At 37.0% G+C, this 23239-nt stretch overlaps 1 protein-coding gene across 1 annotated transcript in view; it reads left to right on the top strand.

Annotated features, from left to right (window-relative positions):
• Window positions 1-23239, top strand: part of pik3cb (phosphatidylinositol-4,5-bisphosphate 3-kinase, catalytic subunit beta) — an 82507-nt gene that overhangs the window by 18409 nt on the left and 40859 nt on the right. Inside the window, exon 2 of the mRNA XM_067450061.1 lies at window positions 3036-3099. The gene's annotated coding sequence lies outside the window, so the exon portion shown is untranslated. The remainder of the gene's footprint in view (window positions 1-3035; window positions 3100-23239) is intronic.

The raw sequence follows: 23239 nt of genomic DNA, 5'->3' as shown, positions 1-23239 counted from the left end.
TTAAAATTGTAAAAATGCTTAAAGTTTTCTGTCAAGACAAGGGTGTGGGTTGGGGTATTTATAAGGAAATGTGTATATAAAAAATAAAAAAAAGTTTGTGGAATGTCCTCATTTACATAGCTGAGTAAACCGTGTGTGTGTGTGTGTGTGTGTGTGTGTGTGTGTGTGTGTGTGTTTGGGCTCGCATTTCACAACGAGAGAGAGAGAGCGAGTAAACCTTTCCCCGCAATAAACACAGGCCAAGCAATTCTGGGCCGCTATTATGTGATACCCACTTCCCTAACTGAACTATGCAGGTACTGTGGTGCAGTGAGGGTCAGATGGCGATACTATGGTATATTTATGCACTAAATGATAGTGAATGATTACCATATTCAAATACCATGGTATTTCAAAGAATAAAGGCCCGTTCACACAAAGAACTATAAAGATAACTATATCAGTGTCCTCACCAGCGGACAATATTGTTCGGTTCATTAAAAGCACATGCTCGTCTGCCGCTCTAAATGCTCGAGCTCGTTACAGCAGGACAAATTCTGATTCGCTTTCAATGTTTTTTATCATTCAACGGCTGCGAAAAATAATTAAGTGATTCCAACTATATCATCTCTGTGCCGTTATTATTATAGCTGTGGTCTGTGAACTCTGCTATTCAAGAATATTGAATATTAAATTTTCTTGAATATTGAGAACGATTTTTAGAACTATCTCTTTATATTTATTGTCCTTAGTTTGACCAGGCCTTAACAATGACAAAGACACAGATGGAACATTAAAGCACTAACTGAATACTATAGTTTTGCCATGGAAAAACAAAACAAAAAAACATTGCATTGCCAGGCACATGCTTGAAAACTTGTTGTATTACCATGTGTCACAAGCTTTCCCAGTCTAGGGTTGGGAGAGTGTAACAGGAATAATATATATGTATGCATGTATGTATGTATGTATGTATGTATGTATGTATATATATGTATGTATATATATATATGTATATATATATATATATATATATATATATATATATATATATATATATATATATATATATATATATATATATATATATATATATATATATATAAACATTTCAACATGGAGGATTCCCTTCAGTCCTCTGCCCCAGAAATGTGGGTCAACAACCAGATTAGGCAAATTAAAGATTATTTATTTAAGGTAACAAAGTAAAAATGGAAGTATTCAGTCTTCAGGAAAGGCTCTGGCCAAAATAATAAACAAAGGGTTGCCTAACTTTTGTAAGGAGAGCTAAATTAATTTTGTAAGGAGAACTTTACCTATACAGGTAAAAGAAAAGAAAAAAACAACAACATAAGCTTCCCTCCACTCCCTGACTAACCAAAAACAGGGATGAAAGGGATTACTACCTCATATCTGAGAGACTACTGCAGTGTTTTCAAACTAGAGCATCCACAACACACACACAAGGTGTGCTTTAAAACCAAGTCAACACAAAAGTTGCACACTCGTTTTTTTCAAGCAGACTCAATTCTGGTGTAGGGGAGAAGTGGACCTCTCTCCAGCAGTGTTCACTCATAAGCCCTATTCGGACGGTAATTGTTTCTCGTGTTGTCGTAAGGTATTTTCATAATTTACATGGGATATTCTGTGATTTTTATTATTGCCGTCCGAATCCAGAATGACAGTTCTTTATTCCCACCACCCGTGTAAAAATCCCCAGCCGAATTACCTCCTGTTTTTTTGACAAACACCAAGGTCGTGTGGTGATTTAGTTGCCGTCGGAATCCACATCTCTGAGTTTTCAAAAAGAGATTGCTTCAAAATTAACTGTTTATATAATTTTTGACCGGAGCATTGTATCGTATTGTTGCGTAATTTGTACTGTAATTTGGATGCATTTTAAAGATCTAGCCTACACTTTTATTACTGAAATGCTGGAAAGTATTTACACGAATAAGCTTTCATCACTGCTCAAAAGAGTGTAGTATTGTTTTCTCTGTAGTATTTACCACTTAATAATTTGTATCAGCACGTTCAGAAATCATAGTAATACTGTACCAGTTTAGTGAATACAACGACAAGTCCATCAGAGAATCATACGTTCATGTTTTCAGGCATGTGCAAAATGTAGAAAGTGAGTTTGACAGTTTCCTGGCATAACCGGTTTATTACATCACCCTCTACTGATACCCAGTAATGATTGTTGGCATAAATTTGTGTGTTTTAATGAGGGAGAGGTAGCCTGGTTAAAACCCGACCAGTTTTCAGTAGTAACTGAGTTATGGTCTGGCAAATCTTCATAGACAAATAATTTCCAAAGGAGCGTCACCAACGGACATCGCTCAAATGCCTCTGGGTGCAACTGGAGACCTAAAACCAATCAGAGAGATGAAGAGGATGACGATAGCAGAGCGACGGAGAAACATCTGAGACTCTGACAGCAGTTCTCTGTTTGTGATTTCGAAGATGATCTTTCAATGGATTCTGGCGACTTTTGCCATTGTTGTAAAAGAAATATGATAATAGCTGGGGTCCACCGCCACTCCATCAACATTTTTGCAAAATTTGAAAAACCTAATACTATCTCAGACCGACGAGTGATGTTCCACGTCCATCTTTGTAAAGAACAAAATCTGCTTCACCGTCGCTGTGCTGTCTCCATCTTGTAAAGCCCGCCCCAACGTTTCTGATTGGTGCAGTGATTTGGACGGATTGGAAATGGGTTTGAATGGGCTCTTTGCCAGACTACTTGCAGAGCAAATCTAAATTTATCAGAAGTTGTCTGGGTTTTCCCAGGCTAAGGGAGAGGTTATGTTCAAGTGAAGTCAGTGTTGCAGACAATTTCAAATGGATGCATTAACTTTGCCTCATTACACCCTATTGTTGGCAAATATTATTGCTGTCAGGTTAGCTAGAATAACCAGAGGTGCTGCTTGTACTGTGAAACATTAGCTCCATGCGTTGCTGTCTCAGCTGATAAAGGGACACTAAGTGTCCTTCAGTTCTGACTCTATTCATATATTCTCCTCTGAATCCTCTCTGTTTCTCTCTGTCAGATGCAGCATCCTCTTCATCCCATCATGGAGCCAGCTGAGAAATAAGAGACTGCAGAGACAGCAGGTGAGTGCTGACAGACGAGAGAACAAGGACTACTGTGTATGTCTCATGAGATAAGCCTCTCGTCACAGCTCTAATATATAACTAATATAATTAATTAAATATATCTTTGATAAAGTTTCAAAAGTAATTTTATCTTTCTTTTTGTTGATTGATCAGCATTGGTGACACAAGCAGCACAAGCACATTAGGCTGTTGTCCCTTTAAGACGAATGCACAGACATAATATAAATGAAACACTGACACCCATCCATTTTCTTTCTTAATTGTTTACAACACTTAACTGACTGTGTTTACAAGGATACACGCTGAGATTAGCATTTTGACCGTTTAAAGGTTTAGCCCTTATACTTGACATTGTACAAATCTCGATATCGATGCTAAACCACTATATCGCTCAGGACTAGTACAAACTACCGCAAATTAAGCTGAAAGTTCAGCGTCACAGTCATCTTCATTAAAAGTAGCAGAGGCAGACAGTACTTACAGTATTTTTACATTCCAAGTCATTTTGTTTTTCAAGTATATGTACTTTATCTGTGTTTATCTTTGGAAAACTTTTAAGTCACGACATTCCAAAACAAATTATTGTACTTTTTATTGCACTGCCTTTCATATTGAATATCATATTATACTTAATTACATAAAAAAAAATAGTGCTGTATTTTTCAAAGTTTTACTTGAATACATGTAAGAAATTACAAAAAAAATTGTGTAAAGTATTAAAGGTAAGAAAACAACAACTTTTATTTATGAAATGTAGTGCAGTAAAAAGTATGACTTTATATATTATGCTTTGGAATGCAGTGAAGTAAAAGTTTTCTAAAGAAAAACACTGATAAAGTATATACTTAAAAATTTACTTGAGTAGAAAATAAAAATACTCCACTACTGTCCACCTCTGAAAAGTAGTGACACTAAATTATCTTGTTTGCAGAGTGATTGACTAAGAAACTTAATGGCACTTCATGAAAAAAAGGTTGCCGACCCCAGCTCTAGCGCATTCAATTGCTGTTAAATCTGAGAGTATATTTGCATGTCTTGTTTCATTCCAGATTTCTTATGCACATTTTCAAAACAACCTCAGAATTTACAAATGATCACTGGCAGAAACCCCAAGAGGGTGAAGTTCGGGGTATCTGAGCCCAACACCTTCTTTACCTCCGCAGTCTATGAGCGTGACTTCACTGTCTGAGACTGTGGAGTCAAAGGGAAGGCAAGTTTTTTTTGCCAAACATCATCCTGCCAACTCCCAAAGGGCAAAGAGGAGGCGGGGCAAACTCAAATTCTAAAATGCCAGCACCACAGGTTATCTATTCCTCCCTCTGTGCACCCCTTTCTCTTACCTAGGGAAAAGCAGAAGAGAGCCTCAGCTGCTCAGTGGTCCCAAACTAGGCCCGTTAAATTTATATCCCATGGTTTCAATGGAGTAGATAGAAATTCCTCTGATGTCCCCCAAAGAGTTCAGTTCAAGAAGAGGGAAACATTTTGCACAATTAGACAAGAAAAAAGTTGCCTGCGCAACCAGGTCAGGGGCCAAGGGCACAGCAGAATATACCCGCATGCAGTGTTGGGGAATGTTACTTACATTTACAGTTACTTTTGAAAAGTAATTTATTACAATATTGCGTTACTCCCTTAAAAAGTAACTAATTGAGTTACTTTTTGAGAAAAGTACTTTTACAGCCAAAAAAAACGTTACTTTTTCTTACCTTTTGCTTTTTATGACAAAAGGTGTATTTTTGTGCAAATGTAACAAAAAATGAAATGATAAACCTCAGGCCGAGGTAAAAAAGCTAATTCATGCATGTGGAGGGCCCAACTCAAACAAACACTTTAGCTGTGCTGTCCATTCTGGATAATGGAAAAATAGGATGCAAGAGAAAAAAAGTTTAGCACTCTTTACTTAAAAATCTAAAGTCATTTTTGCTTTTGGTTTAACTGAATCATCAAACGTTATCAGCAAAACATTGGTCAATAAAGGTAAACTAAATGCTTAAAAATACTTGTTTTTAATATTTAATTATTGGAGGTTTGCATGCTATTCTGATTTTGCATTTGACTGATATTATTCATTTTGAGGAGTACTGAATCTTTATTGTGCAAGTGAGATGAATAAATGCTCACATTTAGTCTAGAACCACTATAACCTGTTCACACACAACCCCTCTGCACTTATTCTCTATTTCTCTCAACGTGCAGAGATGAGAGCTCAGTCAAATAAATGTGAAAAAGTAACTTGTGTTTGAAAAGTAACTCAGATATTTTGTTGTAAATTTTCAAAGCAATGCATTACTTTAATAGTTACTTTACAAGTAACTTGAGTTACGTAATCAGATTACTTTTTATGCATTACCCCCAACTCTGCCCGCATGTCTCGGTTAGCTATTATATTAAGTCCTTGGTCTTCAACCCTGCTGCTGTGAACCCGCTGTCAGTGTGCGACCTAAGGAGGAGCTAGGGGGAGCTCGGCTCCCCTTAATAAGACAAGGGCTCCCCTGAAAAAGTGATTGGTAAATTTTTGGGCGTCTCAAAAAATATTGACACTGTTCAATGTTTTCAGTCTTGTGTAATGTGATCATCTTGGTTTATTATGTGTAAAACCGCAAAAATACAATTCATTCATGTATGACGGCATTTTAAACCTAATTCTCATCAATAAAAATAACTATACGTGCTAATCTTGTCATGAGCCTCAAGGTATGGGGGCGCTGCGGTGCACATTCCACTCATGATTAGTGCATATTTAACTTAAATATTCATAGAAAAAGTAACATTGAAAAACGTAACATTGATCTGCACGCGTCCTTGAAATCCATTCAGAAATTCATATAGCATCATAGCCATGGCAAAAAGAAAACAAGGCACTTTAATTAATTTTTGTCTTAAGATAAGGCGTTATTCCAATTATATTTTTGTGGCTGTGTTGTTGTTATTATAGATCTGTGTGACGAGTAACTTATCGCTGTTCATGTGAACTCAAAGACAGCCTGTTTGTTTATAGCATAGACTGTAAAAAAATATGGACGTAGTGTCCGTGACGTCACCCATAGGATTCCGATAAGCCGTTCTGAAGCTTAAAGTAGAGGCGAGCTGGGCGTTGCCATCTTGTGAGCGAGTCAACGCGTGTCACTCCCGGATAACAGAAAATGGGCAAAAAGGCGGGATGTGCGCGGAGCTGAGGTGACGCAATGACTATAGACGGCGGATAAGTGGCTATCCACTTGTAACCACGCCCTTAATTATGCAGAAACATAAGGCTTTATATAGCGTAAACGAATGAGTTATAAAAAAATTCACCCCCCTCAGAGTTGTCATGAAGATCAAAATTAGCCTTATAAGCCAAAACCACAATTTGTACCAGGCTGTAAACATGTTTTTTTCTGCTTTAAAGTTGAGAATTTTAACATGGGGCTCAATGAGATTCTGCTCCCTTCTGGAGCCTGTCCCTAGTGGCCAGTTGAGGAATTGCAGTTTACATTACTTCCCTATTGGCTTCAAGAGAGATCGCGGGAGGTTGCCGCTTGGTTTATAGACTTTTTGTGGGTGACTGTTTGCTGTTTGACCTATCAATTCATGTCAAAAAAGTAGTATAATAGGCAAAATAGTGATTTATATTATAGTGATTGCATAAAGCAAGTAGTGCATATACTTAGCTATTGCATCTTTGTAAGTCCTCTTTTGAGGCACGCACAAGCGAACGAATATATAAGGCCACGGCACAGCATGCCCCCTAACACAAACCCGAAAAAACCTGTGTTTGCACAGAAAATTTGTAATTACAGGCGCAAAGAAAGATGTGAGGCTTTATTATGCCATAATCATTCCTCATTAGCATGTCTGCCCCAGACAACATATCTGCAATATTGCAGTTGTTCATATCGCATGACGAAATACAGAAAGGAAGTTAGAAAGACAATGTTTGGTTACTTCTGTAACTCCTGTCCTCTGATAACACAAGTGAGGCATCTCACCAAAGTGTCCTCCTTTCAGATGTCACGGACAAGAGATATGATGAGAATAAACTGATAAAAACACACAAGACACTGTCTTGTTTTGGGAAAAAATAACTAAAATTAAGAGAGTTTTTGCTTAAAATAAGCAAAATAATCTGCCAATGGGGTAAGTATAAAATAATGTTGTTTTAAGATTATTTTGCTTGCCCCATTGGCAGATTATTTTGCCAATTTTAAGCAAAAACTCTCTTAAATTTAGTTATTTTTTCCCAAAACAAGACAATAATTTTTACTTGTCAAGTAAATGTTTCTTAATGTATAGTAATAATTTTAATAATACAAATTATTATTATTTACAGCTGTTTAAAGTTATAGACTGTTTTATATGTGTGGAGTATGTATTGGCTCCCTTTTAAACACTTTTGTAAGTGTTAGACTTTACATTTTACATAGGATGTGGGTTTAATTGTGTGAGTTCAAGCTGACAGCTGGTTAACCCCTCAGCTGAGAGCTGTTTACCACTGGGGAGGGGACGGTGGTCTGTTCCAGTAAAAACCAAACTTTTAGTGCTATTTTTCAGACTTTTTGACTGTAGAACTAAAAACGGGAAGCAGTGCTTGTGTAGATTACGTTGTATAATATTGTGCCTGTACAAAAGGTCATACACAGCAAAATGGAGGTCACAGTAATTGCTGGAACACTCACAACCTAGGTGCATTAAAAATAGAAATGTTGAAATGTCTTTTCATCAATTTTGAAATATTTTTTTCTATCACATTTTTATGTACTAATACATTTATAAGTAACGTAGTAAATTGACTTTTTGAATCATGTTTTCACTGTGGCACATTGGTTTGAGAAATCTCAATATCACAAAATATTGGTTTGAGTTTTGTTGACAAATATTGATGATCATTACTTAAACATTACATTACATTATTTAAACTCAGGTGTTAGTTGTTTTAGTTGTAGTAACTTGAATGAAATTGTCCTGAAAAAAACGTTGAAAACTTATATATTATAATTACCGTTGCATAGGACTGAATAAGGAGAATAAATGTTGAATTTACTTGTCATTTTATGTCATCTTTATTGAAGGGAAAGTTCTGTTAGTTTAGTTTTTGTGGTTACCATTGGGCTAAAGAGTAGTCGACATAAATCTCTCTCTCTCTCTCTCTCTCTCTCTCTCTCTCTCTCTCTCTCTCTCTCTCTCTCTCTCTCTCTCTCTCTCTCTCTCTCTCTCTCTCTCTCTCTCTCTCTCTCTCTCTCTCTCTCTCTCTCTCTCTCTCTCTCTCTCTCTCTCTCTCTCTCTTTATCTTTATCTATCCTAGCTAGTGGCTTGATGTGGTTGATCATGTAACCAGTGCAGTGCTTTTCTAGACTTTACGGTCCATGGCGATATGTTCCTCTATCCTTGGTAGCTGCTTGCATCGCAGACGAAGGACTTTATTTCGGATACAATCGCGAAGTGATACTTACAAATTCCTGTCATAGGCATTGCATCTGAAGCACTTCAAGCTTGTTCAGGCCTGGATTAAGTAGAATCCACATTTCTTATCCATAAAGAAGAATTGGCAAAATGAGGGTCCGGAAGAGGCGAATCTTGGGTTTTGTGGAGATGTTGGTCCTTTTCAACAGGCACCCTTTGAGGCAAGCGAATGCCTGTCCAATTCTGTCTCTGCTGTGGATCCCACTTTCTTCTCCTGGACTAGCAAAGCTATGTATTTAAATTCCTGGACCTGTTATATCTGGGTGCCCTCGAGGTAGACAATAGCCTGCGAGCCATCAATTACCATCTTAATTGATTTTCAAGCCATATGAATGAGCGATGCATTGCTGATTAGTCTTTTCTGAATTTTTATTTGCTAATTTTGTAATATATAGTTCATGTAGTGATGCTATATTGTAGGAAGCAATAGATTCAGTGATGACTGATGCCACCCCACCCCTCATCCATGAGTCTGGTCTCCATATACAGTATTTATATGTGTGTGTAGTACATGTTAGTTTTGCTTGTGTTTTCAACATGTAATTAGAGGAATACGTGATTGTTAGTCTTTTTTGTAAATAATGGAATAATAGGTGGAGGAAGCATTTAGGCGTAGAGAATGTGGTATGTTATCATAGTGGCATTATTAATAGATCCTGCTTTGTAGAATCAGAGGCAAATTTGCATGTGGTTTTCCCGTTCGCCTATGAGAGCCTGTAATTCATGTTTTTTCAAAGTATTTTCTGTGACCTCGGTTGAACCCACCACTGTGTGTCTGAGGAGGGGGAGGTGGTGGGGGTGGGGGGAGCCATGCTTTTTTAGTACAGAGGTCTTTTGTTCCTCTGTGGTAAAGAAACTAACGCAAGTGTATTCTCTCTCTTTCAAAGAAGCAATTCATTTTCACAACATGACAACATGGGAGGTTTTACATTGCCTTAGCGCCACACTGCTGAAATAGAGGAAGTGTCACATAACTGATATTATGCTTGATTTCCTGCTCTTGACATGATGAAATAACAGTCATTTATGTTAAGTTAATTTCCAGATGCATTGTGTTACTAAATCAGGAATAGAGTGGTGGTGGTGTCTGAAAGCATGTTTTAAACAAGCTGGAAACTTTTTTTCCCCCTTTTTTTTCTTTTGTCAGGAATATAATAATGGGTTCCAGCTAGGGATGTCAACGATTAATCGATGATCAATGAATTGTCGATAAGACATTTAATCGATAAGTCTTATCAATCATCGATTAAGCAGGGTCATGTGCGTGCGTCTCAACCGCGAAACGGGAGGAAAAATGAAGCGAGCGTGCCCGAGTTCTATTTGGGACCATTTTACAGCTGGAGTTACACCTTCATCTGACTGCAAGTTTGCATGTGCATTCGCAGCCTTTTGTTTTGTATACAAATGTAAGTTGTAATATTGTGTTTATTTTGTGCAGGCCTATCTATTGCTGATTTATCTCATAAGGATGCATTTGGTTAAGAGTTAACGTTAGAGGTGGCGGTGATCCGCTTCAGCGTGCAGCTCCAACAACAATGCACAACTAATAATGACTATGATTGGGACTGTCATATTACACAACATTAATGAGAACACTATTGTAATAAAACATTGTGATTGTTAATTATTTTAACAATCACAATGAGAAATCGTATTGAATTAATTGGATTTAGGTGACGTTTCAGCACGTTGTTCTTGGAAGAGCGTCCACACATTCTGAATAACAGATTTGAGTTTAATTAAATTATAAATCGCATCGACTAATTTTACAATCCCATAGCCCTTTGTTAAGATAAAAAAAATCCTTCTCATTCATTTGGTGAAGAACATGGCGTTTTGAGCAGCATTGCACATCTTCATGCTGTCGGCTATAAGCTGCTGCTGTAGAGGCATATTTCAGTATTAAGGTTAACTGATTAATCGATTAATTGATCGTTAATTTAAACGACGATCGATCATGGGAATTTGTGAAAATTGACATCCCTAGTTCAAGCGCAAAGTTCTGTTATTGTGAGAACCAATTGTGCCCCCCCACCCTCACCCCCAAGATTCCTTGCTAAGCATTTTTTATTGTTGTGGTTTTTCCTAGCATATCAATATTTTTTAAAACCAGATCATTTAACTCACCAATATTACCCTACATTATTTTATGAATGTAATCCATGCTCATAAGAGCACTGAATTGATGTACTTGTGCATGAGAAGTACCCGGAATACCAGTAAAGGATGAACAGTTTAACCAGTTAATAAGCTTGCTTTATATTTAAATGATGAACTATAATGTCAGCTTGGACCCTGATCATTTGCTTGCATCTATACTGTTGGGTTTGGCTTTGTGCTGCTCTAAATTTGTACATGGCTCTCTGGTATACTTGATGCTGATTGGTCTATTGCTGCATTCTGTGGTATTTTGTTTGTTTAATTATTTATAAATGTCTAATTATAGACCATTTATTCAGGAAACTGGTCTTCTGTAACTGTGTGATAGTTTCATGTTTATCTCATTAATTTGTGCCCTCTTTTTTAATTCTTACATAATAAAATAATTTCTTAAATCAGTCATGAATTATAATGACCAATATATCATTCTTTTTCTTCTGTGTCCTCTTCCTTTTTTGCCCATCTTACACACAAATTCTGCAGATCCACGTGATGATCATGTGCTGACTAGGCCCGCATTAAGAGCACACAGGGCCCTGGGGCCATAGCAAACCCAAGGGCCCCTTCATAGTACCCTATCTTGGTGCCAAAACCTTTCTACCGCAGGAATAATTTTTATTAAAATGATACATTGCTCATACGACTCCTATAGGGAGTTTACTTTAAATAATTGTATCATTAGAACATCTTCTTCTTTTGGCTCAACACTGTAAAAAATAATTTAGAAAAAAAGTTACCTGGTTGCCTTAATTTTGAGTTCATTGAAATTAAAAAAAATTAATTTAATTTAATTTGTGTTTTATTTCTGATGACGCAGTGAAATATGCCAAATTGTGCTATTTTCATGATTTATAAAAAAAAATTATGTGATTCACATACAAAAATATTTTGAGTTTCTATTTATTAAACAAATTTATTAATCAAAATCCAGTGTTCGGCATTTTACGTACGTGAGTTTTTGTTGTAGATGTCTTAAAAAAAATAAAATAAAAAAAAATTGTTGTTTATTGTGCTAATTAATTGAGATTTCTTACAGCTCTTACAGGTTGTTGGCCTTGTCTGTTTCGTTGCTTCTATTACTCTCCCCTTTTTTGTAAGTCACTTTGGATAAAAGCGTCTGCTAAATGATTAAATGTAAATGTAAATGTAAATTTCCTTCATTGTATCAACTCTAATTTTTAATTTCAATAAACTCAAAATTTTAAGCTAACCAGGTTACTTTTTTTAAGTTAAACCAACAAAAACCAACAAACATTTTTTACAGAATAGAAAAGGAGAACCACCAACCAGGCTCCTGATGGCCAGTCATTCACTTCCACAGCCAATCACGTGTGTTAGTTAATGTCCACCTCCTTGTTAATGCAGCCCTGGTGCTCACATGCATTAATATAAAATAATAAAGAACACTTTGACATAACAGTTTGTTGACCAACTGATGGGAATCTGATTAGTGCTGATAAGAGATACAGAGCTCTAAAACCAATATCCTGCTGAGAACTTTACAGCTTAATGGGCCCCACTCCCCATCTCTGTGTTTCTCTTTCAAGCTTTTTCTTCTTTTTCATACACATTATATCTGACAAACGATTGCAGCATTGTGTATTTGGTGCCCTCACCATTCTTCACTCTCACTAAAAAAGAGACACAGTGACATTACATTCACTTATACAGTAGCCCAAAAAAGTATTTGTATGCTTAAGTCAGGGGTGTAGAAGTGATTTCAGAAGTGAGGGAGGCAGACTGTTCAGTAAAAACTCATCTTAAGGGTTTGTTTCTCCAATTTGTCCAGGGCTGAACAGGACACAAGGTCAGTGACCTTTCAATAAAACTTGGCTGCCTATGCAGTAGAAGAACAAAAATATTATGTTGAAATCAGTGCTACCTGACTAGAGAAAACAGATAAAAGGGGCTGGTGTCTGTCTTTGTGCCAAAAAGATAGAATACTTCAACACCCATAATGCACTGGGCTTGGTCACTCGTTTCTATTGGATAAGCTTGACCAGAGAACTTGAGTAGAAAAACATATCTTGGCAAACTTTTGAAAATCTGCAAGCTTTAAAGGTGTCATGAACTGGCTTTAAAAAAAAAAAAAAATGTTTAATGCTGTTGTCTGAGGTCAACTAATGATGTCCGTGTGGTTTTTACATTCAAAAACATAATAACTAATAAGTAATAGGCTATTTTCTACACTGGGTTTGAGGCTCTTTCTGATGACACACTGGAGACTTGGAAGTAAACGCCCACGGCTAGAATTGGAGAGGATTCTCATATGTAATGAGCTTCAGCTCCTGTCATATCTAGCCCCTGTCAGTTCACATAAGGGAGGGATTGTTTTTAAAGCGGCAACCAGAATGATTCTCACTACAGGGCTCGTAAACGTCTTTATCGAACACAATGATTTATTTCTCATCCCCCATGATTGATTGGAATATTATTTCTGTATTACTTGGCCCTCACGATAGGTGGATATAAGTGCGATCCACACACACGTGTGCGCCCAGATCAAGAAAGGAATATTATTTCACTATTTGAGATTCGCCGGCCTGCTGACGGGCTTACGTTTTGGTTGCCCGTCTGGAAAACGCATAGTCCCGGGATTATAACTACATAAAAAATATTTTTTTTTATTCACATAAGTGTGTTGCACCATTCCAGTCGGATCCAATATAGAAACAAAGCATTGTGTCTGAAAATCCAGCTCGACCTGAAACGATTCTGCGGTGAAATGAAGCGAATACGTGTACAATGTCTTCCCCTCGTGAGCTGGAACTTCATTAAAAATAAATGAAGTATCACACATCCCTAATATTAGGATCCGAAGGAAGCTTATTCAGCGACTGTTCTTCTACAATATCTTGCTATCTTCTTCAGCGTGTTTATTGCTGCTGGCTAGCGTGATCTGATGAGTCGGTGGGGGGAACTACTGAATTACACGAGCTTATTTTTCTGTAGTCGTGTTTTTTTCAATCGATTACGTCAAGATGCGAAAACGATCATTTTCTGGGCTTGGTGTCTATAAAAGCTTTTCTTAGACTAACACAGAAGTTTTCAGCTCTGAAACGAACAGGATATTCTTATATTATCATGACCTTTTATATATCAAAAGCTCAAGGGAAAGTTGATTCCTCAATTCATCACCCATTTGAGCTGTCACAGATATTTTCAGTTTGTCCTGGTTATCATGGACTTTTATTTATTTATTTATTTATTTATTTATTATTCATTCTCCTGTTCCTTTGTTTGACTTTCTCAACACTCCTTTGTTACCATGGTCACGTCATTATGAGTTTGTTTGGTTCAGCTGTGTTCTGTTAGTCATCTTGTTTGAGGGGCTGCTCACACGACACCGTTTTCAATTAAAAATGTAAATCTTTTAATGCGTTTTGGCTATTAATTTACATGACAACAGCATTTTGGGTGCCTAAAAACATTTTGAAAACGGGTTTCAAAGTGTCCGTGTAAACAACAAAAACGCAAATCTGTGTAAACGATGATGTTATGCACATGTGCATTACATGTTCAGTCTATAGTGTTTCATTTCCACCTTTCATTTCCATGTAGATCTGCGTGATTGGGGATTGGGGATCAAAGGATTTTTTAAAATATCAAATACCATTTTAAGCATATCATTGTCATGTGAATGTACCTTAAAGGCCCACTGAAAAGTTTTTTTTTAGTTTTTAGTATGACTATGTTAGCCTTAAAGTTATGAATAAGCTGGTGTGTTCCAAAACAATGACAAAATTTGCATTTAGGAGATAAAGACATTCAAAATGTACAGTCTCTCCCTTCCATATAAACGAATCACAGATTTTAATGACATCATCGCAGACTTCACCTTCCCATCAAATCTTCTGTCCAATCAAATGCTCTCTAGAATCTAAAGCCCGCCCCCTACACTGCTGAAGCTGAAATCGGTCAGTTGTTCACACATTTACTCATTTCTACATGGTGAAAGGCACATAGCACACTATATATGCGATAGGAAATGATTGAGTGTGAATATGCTTTCATTTGAGGCAAATTAAGTCTGTTTTCACATTAGTTTCACGCACCGCAGCAGCGCAGGCACGCACACGCACACGCACACACACACACACACACACACACACACATTCACACACCAACGGCTCTGGTCTAAATTTAGACTACAAACACGAGCGCAGCGCGGATCATATGTGCGAGTCGGTGCAGATCATATCGGACCCATTTGAATTCTGCACAGAATGCTGCATTTCAAGGCGATGATAAACAGTGTTAGAGGAAGCTGGCTTTACCAAACAGAAAGGTCCGCTCTAGTCAAACGGTGTATTAACGAAACGCTATTGGCTGTTTCAAAAAGGGGGAGGAGCTGCTAACAGATGGAGCCGTTTCAGGGGAAATTACGTCAACACATTTAATAAAGCGGCGCGTTTCTAGGCACTTCAGTGGGTCTTTAAAGGTCCCGTTTTTTATGTGTTTTCGAAGCTTTGATTTTTTTACAGTGTGCAATATAACAAGTTCAAGTTTTGTGTGTAAAAAAACACAATTTATAATTATCTGTACAGCGCTGTTTCCTCTGTCCTAAAAACGGCCTGATGATTTCCTTGTTCTATGAAGTCCCTCCTTCAGAAACACGTAACGAGTTCTGATTGGGCCAGCGCTTCCCCTGTTGTGATTGGACAGCAGCTTAGCGCACTTTGCCCGGAAAGGTCCCGCCTCTTACCAAAACGGGGAGATGCAAGCGCTGAATGCGCCCTCTTCTCCATGTGGGAGAGCAACAAGACCACGCCCCCTATTTTGCGTGTTCTTGTGGGCGGAGGGTTAGTCAACAAACGGTTCTAGTGACGTCATTACATCCCTGCACTTCCTGCTTTAGTCCAAACCGGCCGTTCACTGTGGGCTTTGAAAGGGAACTTCTGTTAAATAAAATATCTCGCTTGGCATTGAACTTTGAGCTTTATAATTTTACAGGTATTATTTATGCTCTAACAGCAACATTACACACTAACTAAAGTTTGAAAGATGGAATCGTGAAGAACGGGACCTTTAAGTTGTCTCTTCACTGTCATTAGGCATCCGGTCACGTCTAAGTTACTTTGGTTAATGGATTTTTAAAAAAAAATAGAACAGTCACTGAAAAGATTAATAAAACACTCTTTAGCAAGTTCTATTAAAATGACAAGACCACACTTCAGATCTACTAATGTTGAATCCTTAAATAAACAAATCATGAGGCATTTCTTTAGTAAAAAAGTAAGGATACAGGATCATGGACTTTTCAATACATCCAAATAAGATTAATCAGCAGAACAGTGACCATAGTTATGGCATCAGTATCCGGAAATCTCCTGGACTCAGTGTTGCCCTTGTCTCTACACAGGAATGAAGAGTCAGGGCTTTTTGAACGTGTTTGCAGCACATTTGGTCCCTCAGTCTTTTGTTGTGTTTATACTCTTTGATCTGCTTCATGTGCTCATTCATCAGTGTTTTGATAAATGCGTTCTGTGTGAAGGATGGGTGCTAACTCAGTCACTTCTACAGTGTTTTTTTAAGCATTTGCGTGTGGTTGGGTCATAAGGTCTTCCATTAGTCATGGTGCATTTGAGACACACTTGTCTCGTGTGTGTGTGTGTGCGTGCGTGCGTGCGCGCGCGCGCGTGCGCGGGTGTGTGCGAGTATAATAGGGAAAGGGAGCTTCCTGTTTTGTTTGTGTTTAAAAGATTAATCAGTTGTAAAACCTTAAGTTTTTTATGGTTCCTTTTGTTTAATGTCCTTAATTTCTATACAAAACAGATAGACAAAAAGTCCCATAGCTACGTTCTTTAAAACACAGGCAACTAAAAATAAAATAATACACTACATTGTTTTTCCATAGTTCCCCTAATTATAATGTTTTTTTAGTGCTGGGGAATCAATTAATCGCAATTACATCACATCCAAAGTAAAAGTTTGTGTTTGCACATAATATTTGTGTGTACTGTGTATAATTATTAAATACACACATATGCATGTAATTTTTATATTTGTAAACACAAGATACTCTGCTTTGTCTCATTTTTTTCAGTTGAGTAAAGTAGATGAAAAGCAGACTATCTTGTGTTTAATTGTTTAATTATTTACAAAATAATTTTTACTAATATTTGATAGATAGATAGATAGATAGATAGATAGATAGATAGATAGATAGATAGATAGATAGATAGATAGATAGATAGATAGATAGATAGATAGATAGATAGATAGATAGATAGATAGATAGATAGATAGATAGATAGATAGATAGATAGATAGATACACAATTAAAATTGCAAAAAATGTAACAGTGCATTTTAAAATAACAAAAATGGCTGTCCTTTTTTCTTAAAGGTACAGTGTGTAGATTTTACAGTGTGTACATCTAGTGGTGAGGTTGTGAATTGCACCACTCACCCCTCCCTTTTAAAACACTTAGAGAAGCTACGGTGGCCGACACAGGACAAAGAAAGTGACTAGTGCTCTGTAGAGAAGTTTGTCCATTCAGGGCTACTGTAGAAACATGGCGGCGCAAAATTGTGACTTCACTGTAAGGGTGGTTTATGTAGGAAGAAATGGCTCATTTTAAGGTAATAAAAACATAACAGTTCATTAGGTCTTTATACACCACCGAAAACATAGTTATATGTATTATATTGCATTTCTGTCAATAGATCCTCATAAATATTACACACTGCACCTTCAAATGGTGTAAAGGTTCGACCAACCCACTGCTAACGGTAAATAAAATTGAGCAGAGATCATTTAACTATGGCTGCTAAAATTCAAAACCATTTAAACCATGACTGATCAAACTTAAATATATAATCTAAATATTTTATTCAAAAAGAGTCGGTCTACATGCTCGGGTAAGAGTTGAGTGCAGTTTTTACTAGGGAATAAGTGCAAGAAGTGCAGCACCAAGCAGTCTATCACAAGTTCAGTGCGCCATCAACTCAAACATAAAGTCAAGTCAGATGAATATATCATATTTTACCATCAGACAGAAATGCCAGGCAAGCAGAGCTGAGAAGACGACACAGCTGAAAATAATTTTAATTTAAGATGAGGATACAAAAAGAGATGACAGAGTGGAATAAAACTGTTCATACAAGCATCCTACATTTCTGCTATTTCCTCATCATAACGCAGTAGGCCAGCGTGGCGGCTGCACAATGTCATGTTGTAAATAAGACAACATCTGTATTGTAAACCCCTCCATGCTGTTGTTTTTGTTGTTGTTTTTGGCGTATGCCAACAAACTCAATGTCATTTCCACAGAAACCAATGCAGATATACTGTAAAATCAAAATAGCGTCATGGACACACAAACTGGATCTGAACAGTTGTGATACACAATGTGGACAGTCAATGATTTTATTCGATTTCAGTCAAATGTGGACTGACAGTGTGAGCCTAGTCTTAGAGATTGGCAGAGATTGCTTATAAAGAGAGGCTCTTCTCTTGCTTTGTTTATTACTTTTTCGCAATCTGAATACAAGTTTAGTTTTTCCTGCTGCTCCATACACTGCACAGTTTCTGGATTGACAAATGTGCAATTGAATTGGAAACTGTGATGATGATTAACAGTGGTAACCAATGGATAAGTCAAAATGGGACTTTTTTTAAAGTACTTATTTCAAAATGTTTTGCTCTGGTACTGAAATTAGTACTGAAATCCACAACAATTTTACTGGTGTTGGTACCCTGATAACTATACTGTTTGTTTTCTGCATCTGATACACTCTTAGAAGAAAATGTTCTATAAAGAACCCATTTTTAGTGCCAAAAGGGCTCTTTCTTGTCATTATAGAACCTTTTTGGGCATAAAAGGTTCTTTGGAGTTGAACTCCAAAGAACCTGAAAAGGTTCTATAATGACAAGAAAGAGCCCTTTTGGCACTAAAAATGGGTTTTTATAGAACCTTTTAGGGTTTCTAAATATGTAGCCTTGATAGAACCTTTTCTTCTAAGAGGTGATAATAGCATCCTGTCTTATGGGCCGTTTGCTCAGATCGGACTTAAGTGGTTTTTGTTTCATTCACCACAAAGTACATCAAGCTGCATTCAAGTGACTTTGCGCAAAGCGCATTTTCACATACAAGGTTTTTATTTTAAGGATTGGTTTTAAACAGTTTTTTGTCATCTGAATCTGCAAATAGAGATTTAACTCTTTTTAAGGAGCTTTGTTATGTAAGCTCTTGAATTAAATATGAAGTAAGAAAGCTGCTTGAATAAAGTACCATAACACTAGTTAGAAGTTGTATTGATAATCAAAGGCCTAAATAAAGGCCTGTATGAGGAAATGGACTTAAAATATGACATATTGTCACATTGATGCTTAGGCTTAAGGGCAAAATATTTAAGAATTTTGGAATAAAATATCCAAAAAACCACTAGAACAGTGTTATGTATTTTGTTGAGCTGTGTACTTACATTTTCCAAATGTTTCCAAGAATGTTTAAATCCAGAGAAATAAGCTATTTTAGCCAGGACACGGACCGTGTCCATGCATCGCCTCTTAATGACATCATACACATGGTACCCTCAATTTCCAGTTTTATTTTGTGGAAACCATGGAAACACCAAAGACCCTTTAATATTTTAGGGGTTTTATTAGACAAGGGAACAACTGTTTGGAGACATTTATAGACAGAAAACGAATTATTTTGCAGTAATACTGCATTTATACAAAAATTAATTGCATGCCGTTTAGCAAGACAAGCCATCCAGCATGTATTAATATGGTATTCTTCATACTACAGTAATATTAATTATCTTATCCATGAACATGATTTCTGCCCGCGTCCCATCCTGATTATTTTGCACCGGCTGTGAGGTGAAGACGACAGACATCTCTCATGAATCTCAATCTCGGCGTCATCAAGCTACACCGTTTGTTTTGAATAGGCAACCTATTAAAATAAAAACTATAAAAACTACATAGTGTGCCTTTAATGCAAATCCATCTTATTATATTGTTTATATAATATTATTACAAAAAAATCAGTTGTAAATGTATTCTTTTAACTATGCATTGCCATATGACCAACCAATCAGTGATACTGAGATGCTGATTCCTGCTGTATTCAAGCATTTTCACTGACTGCTAACACTACAAAACACAAATGTTTAGTCCTTCTGTAGTTGACATTCTTTTGCTTGACCACTGGCTCTTTAAGAGTGGTGGAAATCTTATCTATGATAACTTGATCACAGTCTACCAGAGCACTAGTTCATAAAGTACTCTCTGAAAGAAAGAACTAACGTTAAGGGTAAAAACCTCAGAGCACAGTAGCCCTTAACAAACGGTGCCGTCAGCAGAGAGACGTCAGAGGTCTGAAATGCCAGTGATATTGAGCTGTGGTGGACGTGAGGTTGGGCTTCCTGAAGCACTTCACGGAGAGATTTATCCGAACCTCTTGAAATGAGCTGTAATGGATGTGGTGCACTGTGGCCTCTCTAGAAGCAGACAAAGTGCACTTACAGCTGCATTGTTGACACAGAAATTAACTCTTGTTGGTTAGGGTTTGTGTATATCTAAATAAACAATAGTGTGCTTGTATGTGAAAATCTGTTCACAGTTTGAAAACCCACATCCTATGTCCCCTAATGTGGGTATGTCTTTGTATAGCTTGCCATTTAAGTGTGCATGGAAGCGAGCCGTGAACCACATCCCCCTCCTCCGTCTCATCGATTGACATTGTGTGACTGAGTCGCCGCACCTGTCTGGTCTCTGTTCGTTGATGGCCTGCTTATGAGGTTTTAAGTTTGTTTGTAAGGTGAGAGCAGAGATGAGCAGCATCATGTGGTTCAATGACTCATTGTTGTGCTCTTCAGGGAAAATACTGGCTTAAAATAGCAAGTGTTTGTTGGACATATTTTTTGAATTGAGGCTATAGCAGTTTCGTTATTTTATTTATTTATATATATATATATATATATATATATATATATATATATATATATATATATATATATATATATATATATATATATATATATATATATATATAATACAAAAATGTTGTCATAATTTACTCATCCTTGTCTTTCTAAACCCATGAGACTTATATTTATCTTCAATATGTAAAGTTTTTCTAAAGTAATTCAAATGATTAGAGTGGTTTATGGTTGACCTTCTGTTTACCATATTTGATGTGCTCTGTGTACACACATTGATCAAATGTCTAATTTCTGGATCACTAAAGACACAAAATACTACTAAAGATACAATACTATGATGCAGTCTAATTCCAGCTGGGAAATTCTCAAATATATAAATTATTTCTAAAAAGGAGCATGGTTGTGAGGATACTACCTTTTCTAGTATTTTTAACAGAAAATTTAGTTTTGAGATTGGCCTATAATTGACTAAATCTGTAGGATCAAGTTGTTGTTGTGGGGTTTTTTAATAGGAGGTTTAATAATAGTTAACTTGAAAGTTTTCAGTACATATCCTAATGACAAAGAGGAATTACTGTTATTAAGAAGTGGATCTATGACCTCTCATCTCTTTCAGTGGCTCAGTTGGTATAGGGTTGAGTATAAATGTTGTTGATTTAGATCATTTAACAAGTTTAGCCAATTCTTCCTCTCCTATAGCAGTAAAGGAATGCACGTTTTCCTCAGTGATACTACAATGCCCTAATCGGATGCAATGCTGTAGTCGATGGTTGCATAGTTATAATTTTCTCCGTAATATTATCAATCTTGCATGTAAAGAATTTCAGAAAGTCAGTACTGCTGTGCTCTTTACAAATGTCAGAAGTTGAAGTTGTTAATTTAGTGACTGTATCAAATAAATACCTAGGGTTGTGTTTGTTTTCTTCTAAGAGTGTTGAGAAATATAAGCAGATCTAGCAGTTTTTAATGACCTTTCTGTATGGAATCATGCTCTCTTTGCAATTCCATCTTTCAAACTTTAGTTAGTGTGTAATGTTGCTGTTAAAGCATAAATAATGCCTGTAAAATTATAAAGCTCAAAGTTCAATGCCAAGCGAGATATGTTATTTAACAGAAGTTCCCTTTCAAAGCTTACAGCGAACGACCGGTTTGGACTACACCCCTGCACTTCCTTCAGGAATCACGTCACTAAAACCGTTTGTTGACGAACCCTCCGCCCACAAGAACACGCAAATTCGGGGGCGTTGTCCTTTTGCTCTCGCAGGTCGAGAATAGGAAGCGTTGTTTTTGTAGAGTGTGTTTGTCGCCATGCCATTGAAACGCTGTTATTTTCATCCCGGAGTCAAATCACATTTGTTTGGCCTTCCCCCGGACGCTGTACGAGATCAATGGCTACAGTTTATGGTTAACTCGGTTCCGGAAAATTATAATCGCAATTTAAATATGTGCAGCACATTTTGCTGAGGACTGCTTCCTCAATCTCAATCAGTTTAATGCCGGATTTGCTGAAAGATTATTCTTAAAAGATGACGCAGTTCCCTCTTTGTCTGGAGAAGGCGTTGTTTATGGACCACAACCGGTAAGTGTATTTTATTATTTAAGTCGGTCCGTTTAACAGTTTGTGTAACTCATGACACAAAGTGCAACGCTGTTTAGCTTTGTTAACTAACGTTAGATGGTAATTGAAACTAATCCGAAAAACTTAGCATATAAAAGTGTAGTAATTCATTCAGACACCATCGATTGTTGGTGTTTGTAATGATCAGTTTAAACTACTGAATAGACAGCTTACCATTCTGAAACATCCAGCTAATGTCTTTCCTGAGCAGGTTGTAATCGATCCTCTTCGATATTCTCCGGGTCTGATTCCGGCTCAAATTGATAAGGCAATATAGACATTTTTGCAATAACATTGAGCGTGCGTATATCCCCGTTATGATAAGAGGCGGGACCTTTCCGGGCAAAGTGCACTAAGCTGCTGTCCAATCACAGCGCGGGAAGCGCTGGCCCAATCAGAACTCGTAACGTATTTCTGAAGGAAGGACTTCATAGAACAAGGAAATCATCAGGCCGTTTTTAGGACAGAGGAAACAGTTGTATACAGATTAGTAAATTGTGTGAAAAATACTGTTTTTTTACAAGCGAAACATGAACTCATGTTATATTGCACACTGTAAACATAATCAAAGCTTCGAAAACACGCGAAGAATGGGACCTTTAAGTGCTGGAAAACAGTCAATAGTTTCGGTTGCAACATTGAGTTCCTCTAGGCTCTTTGGGATGCTGAGGAGATGGAACTGATGAAGAAGATTATTTACACAGCAATCTTTAGTGGTGGTGATAGGCCAGCCATATTTGTAACGAGGGGATGACTTTGCAGCCTTGGCTAAATTAAGTATACACAATACTAGAGAATGATCTGAGATGTCATCACTCTGCTGCAGAATTTCAACGGTATCAACATCTATACAATGTGACAATATTAAGTGTAAAGTATGATTACGACAGTGGGTCCTTGACACGTGTTGCCTAACTTACCAACAATTGCAACAGCAATCTGCAAGCCAGTACTAACTCTGATAGAAAATCTGCAAATTCTTGGGTAAAGTCTGTATTGTGCCCTGGTGGCTTGTATACAG

This window comes from Pseudorasbora parva, chromosome 8 (assembly GCF_024679245.1).
Source record: "Pseudorasbora parva isolate DD20220531a chromosome 8, ASM2467924v1, whole genome shotgun sequence".
NCBI classification, from domain to species: domain Eukaryota; kingdom Metazoa; phylum Chordata; class Actinopteri; order Cypriniformes; family Gobionidae; genus Pseudorasbora; species Pseudorasbora parva.
This window is presented reverse-complemented; position numbering and strand designations above follow the sequence as displayed.